Source organism: Vicugna pacos, chromosome 29 (genome assembly GCF_048564905.1).
Source record: "Vicugna pacos chromosome 29, VicPac4, whole genome shotgun sequence".
In the NCBI taxonomy this organism is placed as follows: domain Eukaryota; kingdom Metazoa; phylum Chordata; class Mammalia; order Artiodactyla; family Camelidae; genus Vicugna; species Vicugna pacos.
In genome coordinates this window covers 9,170,727-9,198,312 of record NC_133015.1, presented here as the reverse complement: position 1 = coordinate 9,198,312, position 27,586 = coordinate 9,170,727, and the positions used below count along the sequence as shown (strand labels likewise).

General features: G+C 35.2%; 1 protein-coding gene and 1 long non-coding RNA gene across 5 annotated transcripts in view; one reads left to right on the top strand and one right to left on the bottom strand.

Annotated features, from left to right (window-relative positions):
• The window catches only part of LOC116286022 (uncharacterized), a 103,162-nt gene that overhangs the window by 2,265 nt on the left and 73,311 nt on the right, over positions 1–27,586 (bottom strand). For both annotated transcript variants that reach the window (XR_012065426.1, XR_012065425.1), the window contains one exon: positions 3,318–3,398. This is a non-coding gene — a long non-coding RNA (uncharacterized lncRNA). The remainder of the gene's footprint in view (positions 1–3,317; positions 3,399–27,586) is intronic.
• PKIA (cAMP-dependent protein kinase inhibitor alpha) overlaps positions 1–27,586 on the top strand; it is a 91,393-nt gene that overhangs the window by 27,846 nt on the left and 35,961 nt on the right. The gene's annotated exons all lie outside the window — the stretch shown is intronic.

The window sequence follows — 27,586 nt, the reverse complement described above, 5'->3', positions numbered from 1 at the left end:
GTATATATATTGTTAATGTGTACTTTTGTTAAAGCATTGCAAAACACCAACAAGTTGCACTTCATAAATATATCACCTTCCTCAACACTGACTTAATGTGCACTACAATTTATATTTTTTTTCTGATGAGTCCAGAATTATCAAATGATAATGCATGGCAAAGCCATGTTTTAACACTGGCTTTCACTAACTCTAATTTCCATGTTCCTGATGACTAAACTAAGCTTTCTTTATCCTTAATATTTTCTGAACTTTTCAGTTCAATTGAAACCTGGATTGTTTCAAATGATTCCCCTACCATCTCCAACAGACATTTAGTTTTCTCTTTCTCTAGTGTAAGAAGAGCCAGTCTACTTGTTACATTTGTGGCATGTTCTGATTATTATTCTATCATCTCTGTATTCCCCTAATTCTAACTTAATGTTAGGAAGTAATGTTGGCCTTCTCTCTATTCAAGCCACTCCTGTATCCTCCAGAGCCAGTGCCCACTTATACCTTCCTGAATGAGGTCAACTACAATTTCCCAGCTTCTTACCATCTTTATAATTTTATTACCTATCTTCATCTATGCCATGACCTCATCTCTCATTCACATCTCAAAATTCAAGCTATTAGAACTCCATTGCAACAATAATAAAAAAAAGTATTATGAGCATTAGTAATATAAAAGTCCAATATTATCTGTTCTGTAAATTAGTAAATGATTATACTAAAATTTGTAGTTTCACCATAGTAGTCTGCTTCTTTCCAAAACTTATTATGTTTCTATTACATGCCAAGCACTGATTGACTCTTTGATTTCATTTTTTTCCCCAATTAGTGACAATTTTTGAAAAATTTATTTTCCAAACACAGAATGACAACTTGGTGAAAAAAATACTGTGATATGTATCTATCAAATACCAAGATTTGCCCATCCTCACTTTTGTATTCCCAATCATCCCATTATGTTACCAAACCAAACTTGGGTCCATTCGCCCATGCACAGTAAAGCCAATCTACTGATACCCGGTTGTGGTGAAGGACAGTGCATCATTTACTGTCGGGTGCCGTACAAGGAGTCCGGGACACCTAGCGCTCAAAAAGCCTGAACTCTTCAATGGGTTTCAGCAAAGCATTCTTAAAGGCAAGGTAAGAGAGGGGTGTCCCAGCGTATGTGATCAGCTCGTGCACAGTTCTCTGATGAGCTGATGGTGAGGTAACAGGGCAGTGTCACAGGGGTTAACATTATCAATCCTTAGGCGCCAGTAGGCCTGTGGGCTATGTGCTCATGGTCATCAAGTAGTTAATTTCTTCCATTTGGTGGTAATTTTAGCATCTGTAAAACAACTCAGGAAATGTGCCTCAGATACGCTTATCTAGGTATGTCTGAGAGGAGCTAAAGCAGAGGATATAGGGGAGGGGTTGGTCCCAGCAAGGCCCCACAGGGTTCTGTTCAGTTACAATCGTAGTTTAGATTCTGTCATTTTCATCTAAGCCCTAGTCTCTTGTCTTACTCACCTCCCATCAGTCCTCCATCTGTTAATGTGAAATAAGAGTTCATACATATAGAACATCATCTGAATGATCTTCATAACTATGGCTGTTTGCTTTCTTAAGAACACTTCAAAGATGCAGAGTGTTGGAGGGGAAAGCTGTCACCACCTGCTGACTTGTGCCCAAAGTGTCAGAGGCTGGAGCTTCTGCCTTCAGAAATGGAGAGGCCCAGCATAGAAGTGAAATGAGGAAGGCCACAGAAGAGCTTATGAGCCTTTTCACGACTTCTCAGAAAATATACATACACATATACATGTGCACAAGATGTACAGTGTGATTTCAAAGAGATTCTCAGAAACCCTGTATATCTTGAGCACAAGGGTTAAGAACTCTGTTTCCAGACATTCTAAAATTTACTCTTGAATAATGCAACCCACAGAGCTGTGTACTTGGACCAAATTACTTTTATCCTGTATAGTATTATTTCTGCCAAGTTGCCTAATCCCCTTGTGGCTTGCATAACAGACAACTGCAAGAATTTTTCTATTGGTAGAGGTCCTCTTCTAGCTCATTCTTCATACAAAGACTACACAAGTGCACATAATGTCTTACTAATTTATTTCATAGGTTTAACAGATACTTGGAGTTGAATGTAGAGTTCCATGGACTACAGACTAACAATGCTCTATAAAGAATAAACTGGTTCTTTGTAAACTGGACTGTTTATGTATTTCTCACACTCTCTCCTTCCCAGTTATTCTCTCTTATCATTTCCTAAATTCTTTTGATGTCTGTTCTATATCATTTGTACTAAAGTGAACCAACCAAGATGTTTTTGTTTTTTCCATATCTGGACAAAAATGTTAGATTGGAGGCCTAGAAGCTGGCATGGTGGTAGCAGTAATAATCAAAATGAGAGAACCCCTAAATGGATCTGATTTCCCTGCTTCAATTACCTGGGAGATTGTTTTCCAGTGCTAAAAGCAGGATATTCTGAATTTTGCTTTAGTGAAAGGAGTTAGTGTTTCCTTAAATTACAATTTTATTTCTTCAAAAATCTCTGTGTAATTTCATTGACCATTGAGTAAACCCAAAATAAACTCCTGAGCCTGGCACTCCAGGTACTTCAGCTGTTCCAGCCCATCACTGCAGCTCCATCACCTCCCTGTCTACACACAGGCCTGTGCTGCCATCAAACTGCACAAACCTCGCTTCCCTCAAATGCTGGGGAGTCTTCTAATCTCTGCGTCCCTTTTTATTCTTTTGATTATGCCAGGAATTTGATTTTCTCAGATGCAGTGCATATTAAGTCTAATTTACATGTAATATGCCATTACAATTAATGAACTAGACAAAAAATTATTAAGCGACACCTAATGACGACCATGTTGTTATAAAACCAACATATATATACACACACAGTCATACATATTCATGTCTTTTAAAACTAACTTCACCCTCTACGTTCTCATAATACTTAAAATGTGCTTTGCTTTATATTTCTAGGCCATTGCATGTGATGCTCTCTTTGCCTGGAATTCTCTCCTTCCTCTGTACTTGACCTACTTGCCACCACTTCCTCATGTAATGACCCTGTCTGGAGAAGGCTTGTTTCCACCCTCCTTATGGGTTTCCCCTAGCACCCTATTCTAAGTTCTGTTGATTCACACTGCACTGTAACTCCCTGTTTATTGTCTTATTATTGTGTCCCCAGTGGCTGTATAGCACCTAGCATATAGAAAGCACTTGAATGAATGAAAGTTGATGACGTTGAAATATATGTGTAACTGGTTTTGAGGACTTAAATGATATTTATTATTGAAAGTCATAAAAATACTTACAGTCCAACTCAGTAATCCAGGAGTCAAAAATTCAAATGCTTTCAGGGTCTCAGGCAAGTAGTCTAAATGTGCAGTGTTGGCCTGAGGGAAAGCAATGGGAAATATAGGTGCTTACATATTAACCTAAACACATTCAGATTTACACTTTTATAAATACTATCATACAAGCCAAACTAACCATAGCCCCTTGACTCATTCTAAAGAAACAAATTCACTGAAGGGAAAAAATATTCATAGTGATATTACTTGTGAATCTACCTGTAATAAGGAAAAAAGAACACAAATTAAATAGCTAGTATACAGACCTGATTAAATTAAATATTGATTATATTCAGTAATTGTCATATGTTCTTTAATATTAAAATAATTCCCAAACTGTAATATTATGGAATATGCTTTCATTATTGGAAATAGTGAAGGAATAAAGCGAAACTGTATGTTTGCTGTAATTGCAACCATGTAAAAATGTTCATACTTGTTAAAAAAAAGGATTATGCAAAATGAAGATAGTTATGTTAGAGTGCTCAAAATAGAAATGATTTTTTAAAGTTCAGCATTTAATAATGTCATCATTTTTCCAATCCCAGTCTCTGGAGGAAACTTTGGCAATATCTTTTGGAGTCTTAGGAGATGACACCTAGCAAATGGAACCAGGTTACTTTGGGTAAGAGCTGAAGAATATGAATTGTGGGCCGAGCTAGAAATAACATTGTCATAGCAACCTCCAAAGATTTCATAGAAAAGGCATGGATTGGATTTCTTTTTCCTTTTAAGGAGATGACTAACAAGATCCATTTGAAATAGTTCTGATACAGTGAGGGATTAGATACGATAAGTTTGATAAAGAGTTTTGTTGAGAAATTGGGGTAAACTGGCATAAACTTAAGATCAGAGGTGAGTCTCCCTAGTGTGGGCTTAGCACATTTTGTGCATTGATTAGCTTTTGGTGATGTAACACTTATGTGATTCCAATCTGTCCTTCCTGCAGATAATAATTATTTAGTTAATAATAAGATATGAAAAATAATATAACAATTCTATAATGATAATAATCATTATTAGAAATAAAAGAGTTCAATTCTCCTTGTGAAGAGACATTTAATATATTTTTCTGATTCTTTAAAAAGGCTCAATTATCTGTTCTTAGTGTTCTCCTGTGATACTATATATAACCCCCTGGAAACTGAGGGCTGCGGAAACACTGATCACATCAGTGGAAATCATTGTAATGTCTTCCTTGAAGAAGGCATATTCCATCAGTCTCATTGCTCATTTGTTACACTGAATTGCCATCCTAAGCGACAGATCTTCTCAGTGTCTAGACTTCTTGCCAGGATTTATGTATTAACCCCATTCTGTTTGAGTTTAGATCAAGAATGCCCCTTAGATTATTTCATGAACCCAGGTTTCCTGTAGTTTGCAAATGCTGACTCAGCCCACTGGCCATGCGGAAGTTCTCTTTATACAAGGAAGGTTTTCCTCAATAGCAAATGGCATCCCTGGCTTTGTTCAATATAGCAACTAATGCCCTAAGTTGCTAATTTTATGATAATGCTAAAACCTGGAGTGGTTTCTTGACCTCATTTGGAAAATCTGCCTCTGCCAGTAGTAACCACTTTGGTATCTTGCCCAAATAAACAGCCTAGATATGGGGTCATATGGTTAAGGAGGAAGAGATTGTCAGTAATTACACTTAAGGGGAAAATTCTAATTAGCATTTTTTTTCCATTTGAGGTAAACTTCGGTAAATCTGGGTTTATCATAAATAACAATATAGCCAAAGCATCATATTTCTCCTACCACATACAACTTTTGACTCTAGCTTCCTGTGTAACATTAAAAAAACACAGTCAAACACTTATTATCTCAAAATAAGGGGCTGTGTGGCAGCATCAGGAAGCATTGTGAGTTGAGCCAGAATTAGCAAGGAGTAGGGCTGAATTTGAAATCCCTGCAGTTCAGGCCTCATCATTGAAACTGGCACCAGACTGCCCTTACAAGCAATATCTCTTCACTCTGTTCTCAAACCAATCAAATATATAACATAAATATCATGGTTCTGCCCACCATGTTTTATGAGTATATTTTCTGAAGCCACTGGTGAAATGAACTTTTTTAACAGTCTACTGAGGACAGGGGTTATGTTCTAAATCAAAAGGAATTTTGACTTCTATTTCTATTTTTTAGCATTTGACCACAAAATTAAACCTCAGATACTTAAAAAAGAATTCAGTCTTCTGTCTGAATGGGATCTGTCCATTTTGATAGTATATGAATGGGAAGTGTCATTCAACACTTACTGAGCTGCTGCTTCATATAGAAGACTCTACTAATGGGTTAAAAAATGTCTGAGATTACTGTCTCATTAGTCATGCAACTAATGATCACTCATATTAAAGTTCTGAATCAGAAAAAAAAAAAGGGTGGAGCAAATATTTGTTAAATTTTGCACACAAAAAGCCCTAGGGAGTACAGAAGGGAAGACATTTTCCATTGAAAAATAATGACTTTTCTGTAATAAATTAATGTATATCTTAATTATCTATGTTTCCATGAGGAAAAAAATTAATTTAACAGAATCATTCTGTAAAACCCCTATGGCTTGGAGTCATATGAAAATTCGTTGCTAATTTGAGGTTTTCTAAATTTAGTCATAATTTGAGTAATTAATAACCTTGAAATTTAGGAAAGTGTCTCACATGACTAGCCACCATCTTGTTTGCTCTATTTTGATTTACAACTCTGCCCTAATCACTCTTAAAAGTCAGCCAGACAGTAAAAAATTCTCTACCTTCAAATCTCTTGATGAAATTTTCCAGATTAATCTGAATGGATTTAAAATGTGATGAAAGAATGGGGGTCATCTAAATTTAGTTTCTCTGGACAGCCACATGCAAAAGAATGAAAGTACACCATGCTTATACCATACATAGATATTAACTCAAAATGAATTAAGGACTCAAATGTAAGACCTGAAAACATAAAACTCTTAGAAGAAAACATAGGCAGTATTTGCTTTGACAGTTTTAGCACTGTCTTTCTGGATATGTCTCCTCAGGCAAGGGGACAAAAGCGAAACTAAACAAATAGGACTATTATCAAAATAAAAAGTTTCTGTACAGCAAAGGAAACCATCAACAAAATGAAAAACTACCAAATATGAGAAGATATTTGCAAATTGCATATCTAATAAAGGATTAATATCCAAAATATATAAATAATTCGTACAACTCAACAACTGAAAAGCAAACAATTCAATTAAAAAATAAGCAGAAAAGCTGAATAGATATTTTTCCAAAGAAGGCATACAGGTGCCACAAGCACACGAAAAGATGTTCAGCATCACTAATTATCAGGGAAATGTAAATCAAAACCACAGCAAGATATCACTTCACACTCATTAGAATGGCTATTATCAAAAAGACAAGAAATAACAAGTACTGGGAGTGGAAGTGGAGAAAAGGGAATCCTTGTGCACTTTTGGTGGGAATGTAAATCAATGCCCTGATTATGTAAAATGCTATGGAGATTCCTCAAAAAATTAATAATAAAACTATCATATGATCCAGCTATTCTATGTAGGAGTATTTATCTAAAGAGTATGGAAACAGTAATCTGAAAAGATATATGCACCCCTGTGTTCATCACAGCATTATTTACAATAGACCAGATATGGAAACAGCCTAAGTGCCCATAGATGGATGAATGGATAAAGAAGATGTGGTATATGTGTGTATATATGTATATATACACACACAATGGAATATTACTCAGACGTAAAAAGATGAAATCTTGGCATTTGCGACAACACGGATGGATCTTCTGGGTTTTATGCTAAGTGAAATAAGTCAAATGGAAAAAGACCAATACCATATGATTTCACTTGTGTGGCATATAAAAGCAAAACAAAACAAAATGAATGAACAAACCAAACTGAAACAAACAAGGAGATACATAGAACAGAGTAGTGGTACATAGTGGATAGGGGTGGAGGGAGGGCAAAATGGGTAAAGGAGTCAACAATATGATGACAGATGAAAATTAAACTTTTGGTGGTAAGCAAGCTGTAGTGTATATAGATGTCAAAATATAATACTGCACATACGAAAATGATGTGTTATAAACCAATCAAATATAAATAAATTTTTAAAAAATTTTAACTAAATAAATTCAATTTCTTTAACTTGTGAAACAGCAATATAATTTGTCTAATTTACTTAGCTTCAGAATTTTCATTTGTATAAATTGAACCAGGAGAAGTACCTTTATTGGTCTATTTCTTTTCTGAAATTCTAAGACTAAATTTTTATTACAGTGTCTTCATAAAATTATTAGTAAAATGCCTTCATACTTATCTCACACAAATATTTAGGTAAATAGCTGTGTAATAGTTGAAGTTTCTCAAAATGTTATAGTAACAACATATTATTTCTAAAGGTATATCTCAAGTTAAGGATTAAGCTGCACAAATATAATGTTTAATGCTTTCTCAAAAGATAAGAACTTATTATCAGAAACAAGTAATATATCAGTATTCTCATTATGGAGTTCAGATTCTCTCTTTGGCAGAAAAAGATCAGGGTATATGTGAGTGATTTTTTTTTTTCTTCTTTTCCTGTATTCCTCTTGTATTTCTTATCATGGTCTCATGTGTAACTGCATTTAAAGTGTGCTCTTAAGCATTTGCATAAAGATCCAGAGACCCAATCTGAGTTTGCTAAGTGATACAAATTTAAACTGGGGCTCATTGGAATCTAGTGTGTTACAGGATTTTTTGCACACTTAGCTCTTCAACTGATTTGTTTTGGATTCTGGAAAAATTCCTTCATGCCTTGGTTAAACTGACTTGTGAAAAAAAATGATATATACAACCACTTGTATCACACTAATAGCTATGCGTTTTCCAAGTATTTTGTGAGAAGAAAAGATCAAAGAGCAATTAAAGCTATATTTCCTTAAAAGCACTGAACCTTAATGCATATGTAAAGAGTGGGTAATTATTAAGGAGAAACAGGTCGGCCAACAAAAGCCAAATGTATGCAACTCCCTTCTTTTGCTGAAAATCTGTCCTTGTTTCATGTTAAATTATATATTAAAATACTGCATTTTCCTATTGTGATATTATTATAATGCAGAGGATATGGTTCTGACCAAAGGCTCTGAATCTACAATACGTGATAAAAGCAAATGTATAGTTATAAAATATCATACCCAATTCATTTAAGTAGTGAAGCATAGTCTAAACTTCATAATAGACAAAATATATGCACTGTGAGGTGGTTATATGTCTCCAGCATATTTAAAAAAGGTAAACATGTTTATGTTCAAACCATATTTCTACTGTATCTTAAATAATAACTATAAAAAGTGAACACATTAACTTTAATTACTACTTATTTACACTAATATAAGTCTGTTCCCCAGCAAGATGATGCACATATGTATATGGATGTTTGTGTGAATTAGATGACTGACATCTTTTTAAAAACTGTCCAAGAAAGTCTGAAGTAATGAATTTTCATGTAGCCTGAGGAGGTAATCAAAATCATTCTCCCCTATTTCCTTAATTCTAGGGTGCCATATGTTGTATATGTCCTTAAGTTAGTAAAACTTTTTTTGGAAAGAGAAATAGCAAATGTGCACATTAGAAGCAAAATTCTGGTTTTATAAATTTTATAACGAAAAAAAAGTACCAAAATGCAGTAAATATTTTTATTTACATTAGAGCTAAATTTTAATTTAAACTTAATTTCTGCAGTAATCTTTAGAAATATTTATTATGCCATCTTCCTTGAAGAAAATTTGTAATTTTTTATGATTGAGTTAGCATTTGCATCCATATTTAGAATGGAAAATTTTGGCTAAAACCATCAATTTTTTGAAATCCTGTCTCAATCCAGACTGCCCATGAGACCAGTACCTGAGTTAATCCTATAGAGAGCTTCATGGTGAGCATAGCAGGGAGACCCATTGTTGAGTAATTTACAGATGATGAATGTCATGAATTGATCCCGTTTATTCATGATTCTGAACCCTTGAAATTATCAAAATACCAAAAGAATGAGTATAAAGCTATTAGGAAGAATGAATACTTCAGCTTACTCAGAGTCTCTTTAAAGCAAAGGCACATTTTGTGCATAAGTGTAAAGAAATATATTTCTGGAAAAATAATTCTAGTTACAATTAGAAGTTGGTGAACTCTGAGGTTTCACTTATTGCTGGTGAAAGAGTTTAGAGCTTTTGAAAACATTTCTCCCAGACATGGACATGATGGATTTATTTTAATCAGCAATTACAAAGGTTGGCCAAGTGCTAGGCGTCAGTGAGTAGAATACTGGGCAAAAAAATCAGTTTTCCCCCTTGTACAAAACCTGGATGCATCTTGTCAAAGGAAAGAATCAAAAAGGCAAGGGAATGTATGTTCAAAACTATTGCAATAGGAGCAAGAGATTGGACTCAACTTTGCTGAAACAAAAGGTAGGAGAGTTTTTCAATTGGGGTGAGCTAGTGGGATAGTATGGGAAGACACTAGGGGAGACTGGTCAGTGTGATTAGGCTATGTTTCCTAATCAGCACTTACTGAAGTCAGACTCTTGGCCTCCTTGCACAGAGGGTGGGGGTGCCATCTTTCCTGATGATTACATTTCCAAAAAAAACTAGCTCCCAGGTCTTTGAGAAAGACATTCCTTGGTTGTAAAACTGGCAAGATCACTGGAAGAAGATACACGTGTCAAAGGGGCAGAAAAAGAATTTAGAGTTGCAAGGTTTTTTTAGAGTAAATGCTGTAAATAAGGGGAGGTCAGGGGTCTATAGTCAAGAAGAAACCTGTCTAAAGCTGAGAGGAATGTTAAGGCTGTCTTTTGTCAATCCAAACCTGGAACACAGGTATAGATCTGTTTGCCAGCTCTAGAGAAAAGCATGCAAGTACATGAATCTCCCTTCTTCCTAATCTGATTTAGATATTTTACTTCTGTGTTGCCACAAGTTTGCCAATATCACAGAACTTATCAGGTCAAATTGAATTTTTTTGTCCATTTACTAATCTTGACACTAGACTCTAAGGTACATGAGGGCAAGGATCCTGTTTATACTTGTAACCACAGGATCTACTGTAATGCCCCTCACCTCAGTTAATGCCTGCTAAAATAAACTGAATTCTAAAATTTTAGAGAAAGGTAATTGAGATGAGAAATGAGAATATGGGAATTACAAAAGAATTAAAAGCCTTTAGTTTGGTAAAACGAAGATAGTAAGGGGATATGATCGGAAGCCATATATTCCTAGAAGGTTATTAAATTTTCTAGTAAAACCTAGAAAACTAGAAGTGGGCTACACCCAGTGAAGACAGGAAAGGGGGCTTACATTTAATGGACACTGTATGGTACACACCATGTTAGCATACCAAATTTAATCCTTTATCTCTGAGGAAAGCATTGTAAACCCTGTAAGTAAGGAAACCGATACCTAGAGTGGCCATATATCTACAAAACAGTGAACCAAGATTTAAACCCTCACTTTTTTAAACCCAGGTCATAAATCCATTAAACTTGGCTGCCTTAAACATAAATTATAATAGTTTAAGTTTTAGAAGAAGGGAAAAATGTTCAAATCTTTTCATGTTAGAGATGCCTACAATATTAGATGATACAGCACTAAGAAGGGATCATCCTCAAACTAGAAATAGAATCAATACAGTATCTGATGTCTCCTAAGTACTAGGGACAAGGAAGGTTGTAAAGAAAACAGGTGTTGTTTGGGGGTACCTCCCAAAGCTTTTGAAGATGGTGCCAGCACAAGGAGACTTTGTCTCTTGGCAGCACTGTCCACTCTGTGCTACTGGGTTAGATGGACACTGAGATCACATTAGAGGGACTCTTCTCTTATACTTAGGCTAATCTCTGTGATTCTTTAGTAATGAAGTATTTTTGTTTATCTGATTGCATTATCACCAAAAAAAAAAGTTTGTTTGAAGGAACAACCTTTTTGTTTTTTCAGATACACACTGGGAATGCTATTGACTAAGTCTCTGTGCTAGAGAAGTACTGGGAGTCCCCTTCTATATCCTGATATATCAGACAGGAACTATTAAGCCGACTGGTATCAGCCCCATCTGGTTAAATAAACTGTTAAAAGGAGGATATTCCTGAACTGGGGAGGGATGTCTGGGAGAATAGCTAGCAGGATGGAGAGGATTAACAACAATTTAATTTGATCTGAAAGCCTGATAAAATTCAAATACCCATGCCAGGCTTACATGGAACTTATTTTTCAATATAATATGGCTCGACAATTTTTCTTAAGAATTTGAGGTGAGAAGAAATAAGTTAACTTAATCTAGTCAATACAAGGAATGTCTATGTTCCTCATATGTCTTTGAAATTCTTTGGTGAATTTCTTGACTTGTGTTCTGACTGATTTTTACCCCTTCCCAGAAAGACACATACTGTAAGGAAGTAAGACCTTGTGCTTTTCTAGTGCACTGTTGGCGTTCTTCCAACTCTTCTGGAAAACATAATTCTATTACTTACATTCCTATAGAACTGTAAGTTGAAATGAAGAACACTCTTACACAGCCCCTTAAACAAAAATATCAGGATGCTCTTAAAGAGACTATATCCAAACAGGCATATGTAAAATGATTATTAGTTCATCATCATGCCCCAACAAGACTGCAAGGTTGCTTAGCAACAGAATCAGGCACGTTTAACAGGAACGGGCATAGAACAATGGTGGAAAATGATCGAAATCTTACACAGGCAAATTCTTCGAATTAAATCTTTGTGAAAAGACAATACATCAGGGGGAGAATGAGTTTTTAACCTAAGAATTGTTTCCTGAGATTGGTACAGCATTATTTCATAGCTAAACATCAACTATATTCCAAAGAATAGATAGAACAATGGTACTTTTAGTCTATACATAATGTAAGGCACTTACAAAACACTATTTATCAGTATTAGCTTCAAAGTGCATAATATTTCTATGCTGTCCCATTTTCTTTAAAATTGGAGAGATATATAAAGAAAATTACTTACATAAATAAATACTACAAATATATCTGATTAACTACAAGTGTTTTCTTTTTGTCATCATATATAATTGGACAATAAAAATAAAATTGTTTTATTTTAAATTTGAACAACATGTAAGTATATATACGTGTGTGTGTGTGTGTGTGTATGTGTTTATATGTAACTACATACACACAAACATGCATTATCTAGCTGAGTCCCATTTCCAGTTTAAAAAAAAAAGCCTACAAAGTATTGTCCTTTTGGGAATACCAGATTCACTAATTAATTTTTGACTAGTTTTTATGGAATAGGCTGACTTTATACTACAATACCTATAAAAGCACTGACTTGCTTCTCTTAGTAGATGTAAACAAATCTGATGTACATGGGCTGTTGTGATGTAATGTGTAAATACCCAGCAAGTCCAATCAAAGAATGAGCTCAATATCCTCGCAGGAAACCCCAACTCCAACCCTAGTCCTGTCTCTGGCTTGCACAAGTCACTTAACCACCCTGGATCTTATACTCCTCATCTGTAAAAGAAAATCTCCAAGACTTTTTCCAGGTCTAAAACTCCTAAAGTTTACATCCATCAACTCTAAGTAGCTTTTTTTCTCATGGAAGAATTGGTTGTTTTACTGAATTGGTTATTTGACCACTGTCCTCATGGAAATACTAGAAGTAGCAGGCCTGTTCACCAGAACTTTCAAATATCAGGCAGAAAAATTTCAATACCAGCTTTATTTATTTTTTTATTTTTTTGGTTTGTCTTTGTGTCTGATTATATGTTGCAGAGCTGATTTTTAGTTTCTGGAAGCTAAAAAACACGCAGGTGCAGATGTAAATATGTGGCAGCCCTTTGTATCACAAGGCATTCTGTTTTAAAACAACTGGCTTTTTTGCACAGTCTTTAGAAAAAGATTAGATGAGCACATCTGCTTTCCTTTTCTTGAGAAGTTTTATAACATCACCAAAAGGTCATCCTTAAAATGTCAGACAAGATCAACAACAAAATTTTGGAAAACAGCCAGTCCACCAACAAAGTAAACCCAGTGGACTACTTACAGATGTTAAGTTTAAATAAGCAACAGAACCCAAGAGTGGAGGGAGGGCAAGGGAGAGAACTACTCTGTAGACACAGCAAAGAAATAATTTCAAGATAAGCTTCATGATACTGAACTGTTGGGAACCAACAGCAGCAAGCAAATCTGGCCCCCCAGGAATTGGTAAAGGGAGCACTCGCCAGGAAGCTGGAAGCAGGAAGTCTTAAAATCATGAGTCAGAAAAGCAGAATCATGAGCCACACCTGCACTTGGTCCTATATGCCACTGTTACAACAAAGAGAAATTGATGTAAATATTTTAATTGCAAGGAAGTGAAAAAGTGGTTTGTAATCTCAGTTGTTGATGCCAGGCCAGGATTTTGATTTTGTAACTGAGGATGTAGCCCTGCTGTCCTGACAGCTGAGTAGTAGCTGTTTTCTTCCCACAAAAATACCACTTCCCTACTAGTAAAACTAAAGGGAGAAGCAGCCTTTAATAGAGAACCCTTTAAAGGAGGGCTACAGATGTTTAAAACCAGAAACTTAATATTGACATAAGAAGCAAGTAGATTTAGGAAGAGAGCAGGCTACAGAAATTGAGGAAGGCTTTATACTTTTAGTTAAAATTTTTAAATTATGAACAGAAATGGAGAATTCTCTGCAACTTGTATTTCATCCATGATTCAAGGAAGTGGCCTACTGGAAGTTTACCAGAATAACTTTCTGGCAAATGTGAAAACTAATATTGAAACAACAATATAAGGCAGAGGCATATTTTTGTAGCAAAGGATTTCACCAGCTTTGTAAGAAAGGCTTTCATAGTTGATACCAGAATCATATTATAGTTATACTTAACATACACTTTAGATTATGGAATACATAAATATATAGCCAATATATTGTACATGATGTACTACAGTAGTAAATGAATAACTTTATAGTCTTTTTGTGGTCTTTTTAAAGAGCCTGGTGTTTAAATAAATACTGTTTCAAATTTGGGGACGAGAAGTTTAAAATAAGATGAACCAGATTTCTACAGTCCATTTTCTGATGCTCAAAGTGGGCTGGCAACAAAACGGAGCATGGCTGAGGCCATGTCATGATCTGTGTTTTCCTTGCACTGTTTGAATAACATTATGCATCCCTAATGTGCAGAGGCACAAATCACTCATACGTTACACTTTTCAGGCAAGCTTTTACACAGGAATAACCGTCACCTTCAGAACTTTCTTTTCCAACTAATTACAATAGACCTTGTTTTCTTGTTTCATCAAGCTCCAATTTCTGAGTTTCCCCTGTGAGGCAATTTATTACTCTATCCTTTCTATTCCCAAATACCCTCTGCAGAAACCTTATGCCCTCAAGTTCTCCACCCTCCTTCATGTATCTAAACTTGCTTTTGGATCATTCAGATGGAGGTCAAAATGATTAAGACCTTAAAGCACAGCTAATATTTGAATTTCAATGGGAAAGAAAGATTTAAGCTAAAGGCATGAGATTTCAAAGATAAAGGGATGAGAGTTGACTGCCAACCATCAGTTGGTAGATGGGAAGACATTTTTAGGCATCAGAACTTTTCCACAACTCCAGTCATAACACTAGTCCTGAAACTATATAATGAGAGAGATGCAATCATAGGAAAGAATCAAGACACCAGAAAAGAGAAATAAAAACCATTTCTTCTTAGTTCATAAATAGAATGTAGGGTTTACTAAAAAGGGCACTAAAATTGCTCCCTGTTTCCTAAATCCAAACCAGCCGGCAGAGGAAAGGAGTTGAGTAATGTGGCACTGGTTATGGATTGATGGCAGGGAAAGTTCAGTGTGGAATTACAGGTGGACAAGGGATATCAAGATGATATGTATGTGTATGTGTCCGTTGCATATGTGTAAAGAAGTCACCTCTGTCATCTAGGAAAGGAAATTTACACCTTCCAAAGTTAGTAATGCACTGAGAAGAAATGATAAACTTTAACATCATTTCATTGCTAAATTGGGTCATATTTGAGGGATGAATCAATAACAATGGCTTCCTTAAAAGGTCCCTCAAGACTATTGAATTTTTTTTATGGGGCTTGTTTTGAAATGACACACACAGGTTCTTTCAAGAATTTCGGTAGTTGTAGTTGACCAAAAACTATCATATGATAGAAAGTAGTTTGTTTTCTCTGTCTCATATACGAAATTAAAATGAAAAAGTGAAAAAACCTTACACCTTATTAGTTTATATTTAGCAGTTATGTAAATTGAAACAAACTGATCTTATTACCCATTATAGCTATTTAGTTACAAAAAAATTGCTTTGAAAATGATTCCGGATTATGAATACATTTTGTATTCAGAATCATATGAAAAAAGAAGACTCCATATAACTTGCATGGGCTAGTATCTCATAGTTTTTGATCATTATTCATGGAAAGTAAAAAAATTATTTTCTAACTCCATCATTTGCTACTTTTTTAACAAAAGAGAGATTTTATTGTGCAGCACAGGGAAATAGAGCCATTATTTTGTAATAACTAAATGTAGTATAATCTATAAAAATATTGAATCACTATGCTGTACACCTGAAACTAATATAATATTGTAAATCATCCATACTTAAATAAAAAAAGGAAGCACTTTATTTTTCTTATCGGATGTTCTGTTCTTTGTTAAGAAGAGAGGAAAAAAGCATTACTGACTTACAGGGAAGTCAGCTCACTGATCTGCCTGATGATTATGAATAAAAGTATTCGCTTTAGAACAGTAGCTCTTAATCCAAAAAAGACTGGCTCTAACATATTCTACAAAGAAAAGTATGCCAAGACATAGTCAGAAATCCTTTTTAATTTTTTTTAAAGTTTAAACAATTAGTATACTTTGCATGAATTTTACCTTTCTCCTAAATCATTCTACTGTGAAATTTATGATCCTGTAACACTACATTTATGAAGAAAGAATAATAGAGTTCATTTATCTCCACATATTGTATCAATGACATTTAGGTTTGGATACTAAACTGTTATTGTTTTATAAACCAGTTGAAGATGACTCTGATAACAAGCAGTAAAAGCTGGTGAGAACAATAGATTTTCCACTCTTCGCTGTCTATTGTTTGTGAGCCTAATTACTCTCGTTGGCCAATTAATGGCAACACATGACAAAATTTCCCTGACTACTAATTAATTAACTTCAGTTTCACTATGTTTGTAACTGCTAAGGTTTTCTCTAATTCTACAGTGAATATCTCCTTACACTACGCATCCTATTTTCCTCTTCAAACTTCTTCATATGCAAAAAAACTCATTTTATTAACTTAAGAATCAGATGATACTTGTTATAATCAGAGAAAAAGCAAAGAAGAATGAATATAATGCCAAGTAGTATAACTATTAATTAGAAGTTATATTTCGAGGGTTTTAAAACAGAAGAGGGGTAGAAATGCTAGTTTGAGGAAAGCTGTAGTATATAAACAGAACCCAAAATGGCACCACAGATAATTTTCCAAGGAGTTAATGTATTTGATACACATCCAGTTTGTGTCCATGGATGGTGAATAACTAGAAGTAAAGGAGAATCACATAGTTACATTTCTGGATAAATCAGGTTTTAATGTAATAACAGCACTGTTTACCTTAATGATTTCTTAGGGTTTCTTTGTTATATGAGATTATCTGAGTAAAAGCATTATGACTTCAGCCTTGTGAGATGTGAAACAAAGTGAGAACTAGTGCAGGGAAGAAAATAAGTAAAGAAAAGGAAAAAAAGAAATGAAAAAGCTGAAAGGTGAATTACATGACTGTTAGGTGCTAGAAGAGTTTATTTGTGCTCTCTTACTTAATCTACATAATGCTCTTTTCAGAATGGTACTGACATACCCATTTTATAGACAAGCGAGTAAGGCTCTTTAATCATAGGTTGAACTTGAACATCTGCCAGGTTTTCAAGCCTGTGATGGGGACAGTAATGTTAGGAATTTCAATTCCAGTCAAATCAGGACCTGGTGGAGGCACCACTATGGAAGCATGTAGTTTTAACTCAAATTTTGATCACATTAAAATGTCCTTCTCCATGTTGAGAGTTTATATTTACAAGAAGTATAATTCTTGCCCCTGTAACAATTTCTCTGAGTTGTTTGTGCCAACTAAAGGCTTTGATTGATCTTCATATTAACAAAGCCCTGGAAGTACGTGGTTATCTAATTATCTGTCTCTATTTCTCGATCTATTCATTTATTTATTGTTAGTTATCTTTGTTTTTAGGGAAGGGATGCGGAGCGTTACCAGATTCTCAAAACTTGATAAAATAATCTAATAGTTTACACTTAATGGGGTAATAAGCGCTTCTTCCGGATCCAAACACTGTTGCAGTTCTTTTTAATCCTTACAATATTCTCTGAAATATCTATTATCTCTAATTATCAGTAAAGGTACTGGGGAATAGAAAAGTCCAAATTAGTGAGAGGGCTGGAATTCAAATGCAGGCTTGAACACTACTAATTCTTTACCCTGCACTGCTTTTTACTGTTGATAATCAATAAACGTTTGTTTATTTCCTTTACCGCAGCTGGGGACAAAGAATACAGGTGTGTGACAGAAATGTAGAATGGTAAAGCAATTACCTGAACTAGTACAGGTTAGTTTTAAAGTAAATGGTATAATAATAATGCTACTTAGCGGTTACCGAGTATTGTGCTAGGAGCTGAGCATTAAGTACTTTACACGCTTTCTTTTATTTAAATCTCACACATACACTACCTGCCTTAGGAAGGAGGTAATATAAATGTGCCAAGGTGATTGAAATAACATGATCACGTACAGGCAATGAAACTGGGAAAGAGTTTCCCGGGCTGATAGTTGAATTTTGGCCAAGACATTAAGGAGAGAAGGGATGGGGACTAGTGGGGAGAATGAACAGTTACTCATAGTAGGGAGAAAGCACTGGTGTAAGCATTGTATCCCTTGCTTAAGAACTGTGGATCCTGATAACCCCAAAATTGGGCTCTGAAGGCAGATGTCTTGCAGTGTGAAAAAAAATTAACTGGTATCTATTCATCTCTTTATATTTGAACATGACTGTTTTGCAGATGTGTTGAAATGAATGATTCAAGTTCTCTTTCAGGTCTGAAATAAACGTTTCTATCAGAGTTAGAATCCATGGGACAGTATTTGAAAGTCCATAGACAATCCTCACCTTTTTTAGTGTTTTATGCTCTGGAAAAACAGACAACAGCAACAAAAAAATCTTATTTCCTTTTATGTATAGTTATTATTAATCTTGTCAAGAAACCCAATTTGATATATGTATGCCAAAGTATAAATGAAATATTTTAAATCGATATATATTATATTAGTTCAAGGTGTACAATGTGACAATTTGATATATGTTTATATTGTGAAATGATTACCATGGTTAAGTTCAGTTAACATTAATTAATTCACATAATTATAGTTTTTTTTTCTTGTGATAAGAACTTTTAAGATCTAATCTCTTAGGAACTTTCAAACATACAGTTCAGTATTGTTAACTGTAGTGACCAGGCTATACATTACATCTCCAGTACTCATGTATCTTATAACTGGAAGTTTTTATCTTTTGATCATCTTCACCCATTTTTCCCACCCCAGCTCCTAACTCTGGCAACCATCAACCTATTCTTTCCATCTATGAGTTCAATTTTTTAGATTTCACATATAAGTGAGATCATAAAGTATTTATCTTTCTCTCTTTGACTTATTTCACTTAGCATGATGCCCCTGCAAAGTCCACATATGTGGTCACAAATAGCTGAATTTCTTTCTTTCTCATGGCTGAACAATAGTCAATTGTATGTACCCAATTTTCTTTATCCATTCACCTCTCAAAACACTTAGGCTGCTTCCCGTGTCTTAGCTATTGTAAATAATGCTACAGTGAATATGAGGGTGCAAATATCTTTTTGAGATAGTGATTTAACTTCCTCTGGATATATAACCAGAAGAGGAATTGTTGGATCATATGGTAGCTCTACTTTTTTTTTTTTAATAACCTTCATACTATTTTCCATAGAAGCTACACCAATTTAACATTCTTACCAATAGTTCTCTTTTCTCCACATCCTCACTTGTGTTTTTGGTAATAGCCATTCTAATAGGTGTGAGGTGATTATCACATTGTGGAATCTTAACTCATTTAGTTAGTTCTTCCTGTAATGTTTTATTCATTCCTACCACAAATTCCTTCACATGAAGATTTTTGGTTATATCATAGCATCAACATGATAACCTAGATCACCTGACTCTGTGTATGCCCTTTATTTTTTATTTTATTTATTACTTTTTTTTTGGAGGGTGAGGTAGTTAGGTTTATTTATTTACTTATTTTTAGAGGAGGTACTGGGGATTGAACCCAGGACCTTGTGTATGCTAAGCATGAGCTCTACCACTTGAGCTACACTCTCCCCCACTGTGTATGCTCTTTAAATAAGAGTTAGTCACACAATTAATCCCCAAAGATAATTAATAATTCTGTATGCTCTGCTTTCACACACATTTGGCATTCTTTTGCTTTTCATTATTCATTTATTTGTTTGCAAGCCTTTTGTTAAAATAGCTGGTACACAAATCATTTCCCGATTGCCACATGTAGCATTCTGATTCTATTTGCATTTTGGAGTTATTAGCCTTTACAACTAGAGTGGAGGCTGGGAACTTACAGGCAAAACAGTGCTTGCTTTTGGCGCTTTTCAGGAAAGGATATTTGTAAATATGCATTACTGATTAAAGAAAACTGATTAATCATTCTAAATGTATGTGACTCTTTTAGACTAAGCATAAAGTGTAAATTAGACTAACTATAAGCTGTTCTTTTTTCCTACTAGAGCAAATGGAAATAATATTTTGTACAAAAAGAAAAGTTTTTCCTATCCACATTTTGAATCATAGCTCTCCTCTTCTTTGAAAGTTAATTCTGAGTGAGATGTATTTATATCTCATTGAAATCTTTGACAAAGCCGACTTAGTCATCCCTTTGAGTAATGGCTTATCTAACATTGAAATATCTCAAACCTATGAACAGTAATAGCTTAAATGGATAAATGTTACTCATATTGACACAATTCATCAAGGAGAATATGTTAGAATATATTAGAAATGTGTTAGACAGTGAAAGAACAAATACAATTTTTAAATATTGCCTTGATACTTAGTCCATTGGTTAAGAACATGAGAACAAGTTTCATCTGTTTCAAGGAAGCAGAGTGTTTGCAGATCACGTAACATTTACTAGGCATGTTCTCTGTCTGGAAGGATATATGCATTTATACATGTCATTTAATTTAACCACATCCCTCTGTAACAATGTTATCCTTGTTTGCAGATAGGAAACAGACCCAGATAGATTAAGAATGTTATCAAATTCTAGTAAGTAGCAAAACCAAAGGAAAGCTCTTTCTGACACATCAGTGTGGGTCTATATCTCTGAGAATTGATAAACATTAAGAGCCTTCTTCCAGAAAAATGCGTAAAGGAACAACATGAGCAATGCTATAACAGTACAAATCTCACTACACACTTGGTGTGTTGGGCCTTGCTTTTGCTGGTAGATCTTTCGCAAAATCGCTTTCCTCTGAGATGGTGGGCTTTAAATATTTTCTCTGAAGACTTTCCTAAATTATACCTATGAGAAAATTATTTTGCTTTAGGTCTAAAGAAAAACGAAACCTTACTTAACTACACCTAGGTGCCAGTGGCGTACTATGAAGGCTACACTTGCCAGGATTCAATCTAAAGTGGCTCCACAAACTGTCCACAGTCCTAGGATTTCTTTCTGATATTTTGAGGTAGAAATAATTTAATAATTATTTTTTAACAGGGGAGAGGAAAACAGTTTCTTGGTCCTCAGCATCATGCTGTTAGCCTGCCCACTGCCGTAGGCTAATTCTTTCTTACTCTGTTGCCCCTTAGTGCAGAGAGTGTGTTCCTGGACCCTCCCTCACAGTCTTCTTAATAAGTGCATCTTGATAAACCCAGCCCTTTTCAAGCAGCCAGTTTGTCCCGAAGAGTCTTGGGGTTGGTTGTACCCATGTATGTGTAATTCTGAACTTTTCGCTTAGGGTCTTTACAGTCGGTAGAGCATAATGGCTAAGAGAATTGGCACTGATAACAGATCCGAGTCCAAATACTGCCCCTGCCCCTAACTAGCTGTATAACCTTGGGGAAATCACTGAAGCCCCTTAAAAGGATCAGACTTCCATCTGGAAAATACTATAATAAGTGCACCTACCCCATATGGTTAATTGTAAATTAATATGGCATGAGATGGTGCACGTTAAGCATTAGTACAGTGCCCGGCTCTTTAGGTGCCTAATATATAGCAGTTTTTCGGCAAATGTTTACTGGCTTGAACTAGTTCTGAAATTTAAGCAATGGGCCAATAGCAGGGTAGTTGCCCCCAGCCATCACTTCTCCCACAGAAAGGGAGAATAGACGGAAGCCAGCCATCATACTCTCTTTTCTTACTCTAAACCTCACAACCAACCCCAGCAATAAAATAATATTCCTGAACCCCAACAAGTACGAGAATTTTCAAATCACACTATTTGAAAATAGCTGGGTTTCCCTAATCTGTCTCAGGACCCCAAGGTCACCAAGCTTGTATTAATGCAGCCTATTTGAGATGAATAATTATAGTTAGTAAACAAACTGCTTATGAGCTCATTGGGCTTTTTAAAATTTACTGTCCATACTTCATAGAGATGTAGTATGTATACTGTTTTTGTAGAAGACTTAACAGTGAAAGTAATCTTCTAAAAAGCACAAATCTGATGTTATCATTAGACTGCTTCTAATCTTTAAAGGCTATCTATTGTGAAGAGGCTAAATGTTCAACATTTAGCAAGGTTTACAGGCACCATGTACTCTGGTCCACTTCCTACATCTTTCCCAGACCTTCTTCACCTGATTCCAGGCACATTTGCCTTTTTCAAGCCCTCAGATCCAACAAGTTCTATTTGTTGTTCTCACAGTTTTGGATTGGCTAATCCTTCTATCCAGATCTATTTCCCTCTGATCATTAAGGTCTCAGTTCAAATGCTACCATCACAATCTCGGCCATAGAGACCTACCTCTTCAGCGCCTCTCCATCCCACAACCCAGTCATATTTCTGTCACTGTACGACATTCATTTATATGGTTACTTGCCTCCATCCACCTCTGGGGCATTTGCTTACGAGCAAGGACTTTGTGCTTTGTTGAATCTTCCAAGGCTTGCAACAGATACTGGTACATGGAAAGTGTTTAGGAAATGTGTGTTGAATAAATGAATAAATATGTGAATGGATAAAAACTGCGAAACACCAATACAAGAATAGTTTTATTTCAAATGAATGGAGTAATGAAAAATAATGTCTTCAGTAAGAATCAATCATTCTTAGTTACTGATACATGACTTAGTAGTTCCCATTCAGTATAAAATGTTAAATTTTTTCCCTGATACTTTATAAGTCATTAAGTTATTTTACTCATTTTAAGACTAATCTCTGAGACATTAATTTAACTTCTTTAAAGTTCCACCATCAACTCAGCAGGGTCATCACCAAGTACTGATTGTGTGACCTTGGGCAAATTATACTTAACCTCTCAGTGCCTCAGTTTTCTCATTTGTAATATGGGAATAATAATAGGCTTATCTCATAGGTTTATGAGGAGGATAGACTCATATATGTGTGTGTCTATATATGTGTGTATAAGACAATGTCTTAGAACAGTGTCTGGCTCATGGTAAGCATTACATAAGTATTGACTGCTGCTATGTACTGTTACTACGAGAACTAAATGTTGAGAATAATCCTTCATATAGGGGTATATTCCACTGAAGATAAATGAAACTAATAGAATATTTCAAAATCAGATTAAAGGAGAGCCAGTAAAATAAACCAAAGCAGAAGATAATGAAGATGTAAAAGCACAGAAGCAAAAGACCAAATAGTTGTTTTTCTTTTTTAAGGAAGGAAAGAGGCTAGAAATAGGACAAAAAGTATCCAGTGGCTGTACTGATATGGAGATTGCTGGTGACCTTCGTAAGTAAAATTTCAGAGCAGTAGGCCAAGAAGTTGCCGTGAGAGAAACTAGATAGATGTAAATTATAGAGTCAATGGGACATGAGGAAGTGGAAACAATATATGAAGATAATTTTGAAAAGCTCAGCCATGAATTAGATGAAGAAGACATGGAAGGGTCAGGGGAGGGTTTCATGTTGCATGTATTTTTTTTAGCATTGTAAGTAGGAGTTATTAGTCTAGAATAAGTGTGAATTTTGGTGAGAATCACTCATAAAAGGAGATGGGTTACAGAAAATGCAGTACTGTGAAGTACATGAGAAGAAGAGAGAAAATGAAATACTGTCTGTAGCGCACACAGCCTTTTAACTTTAACTCCCATAGTAAAAGGGAATACAAAGATCAATGCAAATGCTAATGAATTAATGGACTTGGTAGTGGACTATTTACTGACTTCTATTTTCTTAATGAGATACAAGGTAGCTCAACAGCTGATAGTGAAGGAAGTAGAGAGGATGGAGGGAAATTTGAGGAGAGTGGGTTAAGTTTCTAAGAAAATAGTCCTTAAGGAGAATTAGAAAGAAGTTACTGGTAAGTCATAGCAATATTTCCAGAAATACAATTAGTATTTTAAATACACAAATGATATTCAATTTCAATAGTTATCAAAAAATTCAAAGAAATGGAACATGGGTTTCTAGTTTATTAATTTAGCAAAATTAAAAATTATATTAATGTATTTTGTTGGCAAAATTCTTTGCAATATAATTTGGTTTGATCTTTTGACAAGTAATTTGTCAATGTCTAGCAAGATAAAAATCTTAATAGCATTTTATACATTCATTCTAATTCTGGAAGCTTCTGCCAGTAAGTAATTTATATCTAGAAAATTACATAAATAAAGGTGTCCGTTATCATGTCATTTGTAATAACAAGAAATTGGAAACACCTTAATTGTTAACAACAGGAAAATAGTTTAGAAAATTATATCTACTTAGTAGAAAATTACAGTTATTATATTATAATTAGAAGACTATGAAACAAAATTGAATAATGCTTAAAGAAGAAAGAATGAAGAAAGCTAACTTAAAATTGTGTCACTGTGTGACAGTAACTTTGTAAACATATCAATATTTGTTAAAAATTAAAGCAAAATAAAGTTTTAAAAGGTCTGTAACAGTAATGGGGATTTTCTCTTTGTTTCAAAATATGTTTAACATGATTCTTCTTATAATTTTGCTTTTTAAGAGGAGAAATGCAGTTTTTTTCCTATTCTTTTTCTTAAGACTTTCTGATTATTACCTCATTTTACATTTCATAGTTTCAAATAAATCAAAGATTTTATCATCAGAGAAGATTACTTAGTTGATAGTTCATACTTCCAAGTTATTTTGTATAAAAAGATCATATGTACTAGTAGGTGCTTTAAAAATATAATTTCAAGATTTTCTTTTTTTTTTTGCTTAGTCTTTCCTAGTATGGAGATTGGGCAAACTGCCTAAAATTGCTAGCCATTTTTCCACTTTTCTCATTTTTATTCATTTATCTTGCCCTTCAGAGAAATGATAACAAATGAGCCTGCAGGTGTATCTGCCAATTTCTTAAATCCCTATTATCCGCATTATGAAATCATACTAATATGAATGCTGCCAGTATTTTCAGAGCTCTTCAGTTATGAAATTATGTAATAGGTTTCTGACTTAAGTGTAAAATTTGGACTCAACTTTTGGAAGCCTTTAGATTTCTTAGTTCAAAAGTGAGAGCTCCTTAGTTCAGCCATATGATTAACAATTATCTGTATAGTAAGAAGCTCCTAAATTATTGGTTGATGGATACTTGGCAGTTTCAGGGAGGAAGACCACAGACTAGAAGGGCTGTTTTGTCAGATCACATCAAGTGTACATCATATCAATATGCAATATGAATGCTCAGGTCGACCTTGATCACCTGGCTGAGGTAGTGTTTTTCAGGTTTCTTTATTGCAAAGTTGCTCTTTTCCCTTTTTCATACTAATGAACTGTTTGGGATTCTGCACTGGAAATTTGTCTATTCTCTCTCATTTATTTATGTATCCAGTTTATTTAGATAAGAAGAACTCATGGATTTTTATTTTATGCTTTGAGTTATAATATAATTCTATTTTATGTATTTTGTTGCTCAAATTGTCCTAGTCCTGACCCTTGTGAACTCTTTCAATTAGCTCTTGTGCTACTTTGATGTATCCCCATCTACATGGGGTTATTTTATTTTTGATTTTTAGTGCTTTCCTTACCTTCTGACACTATAAGATGGTCAAGGATCTTCTTGTACATATTTACTGCTCCAGTCCTAGAACCAGCTCTTTCTTCAAGGAGAACTAGATCTTCTTATTGGAGAATGGTGTAAGACACCAGGGTCTGGGTGTGAGGTGTGTTAGTTGCTGCTATGTCATTGTTTTTGGGTCTTCTCATCTAACAAGCAAAGAGCTGTATATATGTATACTAACCATGTATATACACATAGCTTTAAATATCTCTCTATATAACCATGTGCATTAAACTAATATTAAGCAATATTAAGCTAGATATGAATGTACATTAATGTTTCCTACTTTAATTATTACCACATAATTTTAGTCTAATTTCTTGCTTCTCTTTAATCTTTAACTCCAGCAAAATATTTGACTTTTAAAAGTCTGAAAATCAAATTGTAGCAACTTTGGGAAGCCACATTATCTAGCAGGATAATTCTTAAAGGGCAAACTGTACATCATCAAACTTCAATTTACAGTCAGCAGTACTTTCTAACATCAATAGATCTCTAGACTTATGCTTCCAAGAAGATGAAGTAGCCCATTTCTCCCACTTAAAACTAAAACCCTGAACATAACAACAATCAAGCATAAGAAGACACTGAAAGGTGGAAATGAGAAGGTAGACTTACTAGGGACATTGGGACCTGGGGAATAACATGGTGATGTGTCCCCTATGTTTCCTATTACTTCCTATATATCCTGGAGCAGGTACTACAGGAGCCTCTAATCCATAACTAACAATAGAACAGCCAAAAAGCTTCAAAAAAAAAAAAAAACCCGTTTCCCTGTTTCCCCTTGCCAAAGTATGAGGAAAGGGGTTGCTAAAAACAGAAAATTGTTTGGCAATACGCACACTACTTGAGTCAAATGTCAATGGAAATATCGCAACCATCCCCCATGCCCTGTGGTTGCGGTTGGTCCAAACGAGGATTTATCTTCCACACTACCCAACTCCTGCCCTCTAGGAGAGGCAGTGCTCTGATTCCCCCACGAGGGTTGTCTCCAGGTGGTCCAGTGTGAGTTGAGCCTCCATCCCTTTCCATCATCAAAGAGACTTAAAAATGTGGTTCCTGACAGGCCAGTTACCACTGAGCTGCCCCACAGTCATGGGGTCCAATGAGGGAGCTTATACTCCACTACCTGACATCAATAACAATAGGGTGTTGTAAGTTGGAGCTAGTAGGCACTCCGCTGTCCCCTGACACCTGGTGTCAGTGAGACCCAGTGAGGTGCTGAATCCCCATACTCATCCTGAGGCAATAAGACAGAATGAGATGGCACAAAGCAGAGCTGGTTGGCAGTTCTCTTCCTCCTACCCTGGTGTCAGTAGGACCCAGCAGGTAGCTGCGTCTCTGCCCACACCCAGCATCAACAAGACAGAATGAGGTGGTGGGAAGAAACACAGCTAACACTTCACTTCTCCCTCCTCTGGTGTCAAGAAATCTATTGAGAAGCTGAACCTCCACTCCCACTTAGAAGCAGCATGATGAAATGAATGGTCCCACTTTCTGGGGGAAGGTGTCAGAAGAGCCAATAGGAGAACTGAACTTCTACTCTGTCTGCCGTAAGGCAACGTAAGTGCCCACTTTTGCTGGGGTATTGTCAGCAGGGCCAAGTGGAAAACTGTACATATCTCCTCACCCAGCCCTCCTACTACATCTCAGTATAGGGGGACTTCCTGCTAAAAAAGGAATCATAAAATTAAATAAGATTCAGAATCATCTAATACTCATAATGTTTAGAATACAACCAAAAATTACTCATGATACCAAGAACCAGGAAATCACAAAATAAGTGAGAAAAGACAACGAGCATGCATCAACACTGAGACAAAACAGGTATTGAAATTATCTGACAAGGATTCTAAATAAGCTATCACATAAATGCTTCAATTAGCAATTAT